The sequence below is a fragment of the Armigeres subalbatus genome, unplaced genomic scaffold, assembly GCF_024139115.2.
Source record: "Armigeres subalbatus isolate Guangzhou_Male unplaced genomic scaffold, GZ_Asu_2 Contig503, whole genome shotgun sequence".
NCBI lineage: Eukaryota > Metazoa > Arthropoda > Insecta > Diptera > Culicidae > Armigeres > Armigeres subalbatus.
The window spans coordinates 1-2567 of NW_026943264.1; the positions used below are offsets into that span (position 1 = coordinate 1).

A 2567-nucleotide genomic window follows, 5' to 3' on the forward strand; every position below is an offset into this window, starting at 1 on the left:
GATTTAAAGTTATACATTTTTGGAATTTTTGAAAGTTATACGAATCATAGTTTAAATAGTATACTACGGATAATAATAATGTATACTATGATAGTATAGCGTTGATTTATTTACTTCTTGTATTGATTATGTTGAACAAGATGGCACCGCAATTCAACAGCATAACCAGTTTGGTAAAAGAGCGAAAATTTTCATTATTATTTTAGTTATTGTAACTGAGCCACTTAATGTTGCAGTTAAAAATGTAAGTATATATTTAATTAAGATGAACTCAGTCGTTATAAATATTTTGATATATTTCTTATTTTGCAGCATAACTTATTCCGCACTGGTGATCATCAGAGCGATCACGTTTCAGTCGGCCAAAACTTTGGTGTTTCTGGACAAAGTTTTTCTTGTTCATGGACACAGCTGACATGCTGTAGGGAATGTCACGCGAGCTGCACGACTTTTGCACTTCCACGCCCTGGATGTACGGATTTTTTAGCACTTCAACTTATTGGCAGCCACCACCGTCAGTCACCTGAGAACGGATCATACCACCGGATCTGCATGAGCGCCAGAATGCAGCATATGATTCAAGTTTTCCCCAACATCAAATAGTGTTTGCTTGATACTGAAATTCGGAAGGCAGAAACAAAGCGATGGCAAGCGGCAATTCACACTTGCAGATTACTTAAACAGGACCTGCTGATTCATGGCCAGCTGGTCCAACTTATTTATTACCTACAAACACCAGGGCCCGGCTAATGGGCAACTATATCTTCGGGGACCATTCAGCAAATCCAGACGAAAGGTCACTGTTCCAGGTCACTGCCTTTTTCCATACCAAGGATTAGGAAGCACTCATCCAACGTAACCCAACTATGTAGTTTATATACAAACAATATAACGTCTATGCATTAAGAATCAGGAAAAAATATAAACAAATTTTTGAATAAGCAAATAATAAATGGTGTCTACAATTGTTTTTCGTCATTCATATTAATAAAAAACGAAACAAAATTGAAATGTTTCAACTGGAGGCGCCAGAAGTTGCTATGTTATTTTGGTTTTTCGATAACTTATACTATGGTTCGTATAAGTCAAAGTTATACTAAGTCAGATTTGTTGACATTTAAACGAAGTTGGGGTCAACCAAGGCGAATAGTCAATTAGCATGACTTTAAATCTATTTAGTTTAAAAATTTCCAGAGTGTATACAAATGAAAAAGACGCTAAGGGCTGTTCAAATATTACGTAACGCGTAAAATGTTGTTTTTAATAAACCCCCACCCCCTCGTAACAATCCGTAACAAATTTCAGAACCACCCCATCCCTACACAGAAAAAATAAAACTTTGCAATCAAATGTAATGCGCTTATCTGAAAAGCGGCTTATTTTCTTTAAAATGAGAGTAAAAATCGTCTCCGTAAAATGTTTGTATTTTATGTAAAGTTATTTTGTTTCGAGGCTGTGTGTAAAATTAGAAGTACGCGCTTTCGTCACAGAAGTTCAAGAAATGTTAAATCACCTTACGTAAACACATAGCCGGTGCTGTGACACCGAATGATGGAAAGAGAAAACAACGTTATTTTTTTGTGTGTAGTCGTTACAGCTGAGCCATCAGACTGCAGGTGGCAACCAGTTGGTCGAGATAAAGTTTTTTAGCCTCGACTAAGTATCCGTCGATTTCTGTTGCTGTGTAGCTATTTCAGATACTGCTGGAACCAAAAAAGTAAACGGCCATCTACTGGATGTTGGTTAAAAAAAACTTTTGCCACCCGATTGTAGGTAAGTCTCAAAAACCGTTCATGAGAAAGTGCTAGAGAATAGCCTGTTCGAGAGTTCTGATGTGTTTTTATTTGTTTTTCAGCAAATGTTTTTATCACCCATGGTCCCGGATCCGGCAAAAATACGGCGCACTTATATAAAGATGAAGGTAGGTCAATATGAAAAGGTTGATGCTGGAGTTCACAAGGCTCAATGATCAAAAACAGTTCCCCGCTCCAGTACTTCAAAGTCGTGAGCAAAATTAAAGATTGATGTACCGGGGCTGGGGCACCAGGCTTATAATATTTATGCTACTCAATATTCATGCAAGATTTTCGTTCTATTTTTAGGAAATTCATGGCGTAATGTCCTCAGAAGACTATGTTGCACACCCCTTCTGGCCAGAGGCTTTGTTCTCAGGTTGACGTTTAAAAAGTGGCCACCGTGTTTCGGGAGATAAATGAAGAAAAAAGCTCAAAATAAAAAAGTGAAAGCCATTCCTTGTAATTTGTTTATTTTAATTTCAATTGGAAAGATGATTGGAGCGCGCCCGGGTTGGGGGTTCTTCTAATTAGAAATTGAAAATCATGATTCTGATTGAAAATATTTCACTATATTTTTTATACTGTAAACTTTTTTCATTTGACAGTTCTACAATTTTAGTTTTGAATGTTCAAACTTTTAATTTTAGAGCGTTGTGGAACTTTTAAAGCCATGATTATTACAAAAGTTGGTGTACTTTATTTTGAACATGTGGAACTCTCTACGAAAAAGAAGAACCAACGCAACTTTTTAATTTTACCAATGGTTTTTAA

The 2567-nt window shown here is 36.4% G+C and overlaps 1 long non-coding RNA gene across 1 annotated transcript; it reads left to right on the top strand.

Annotated features, from left to right (window-relative positions):
• Window positions 1–1496: 1496 nt before the first annotated feature.
• Window positions 1497–2178, top strand: LOC134204278 (uncharacterized). The gene is made up of 3 exons (XR_009977818.1): window positions 1497–1773; window positions 1856–1921; window positions 2103–2178. It is a non-coding gene; the product is annotated as an uncharacterized LOC134204278 (long non-coding RNA).
• Window positions 2179–2567: the final 389 nt, after the last annotated feature.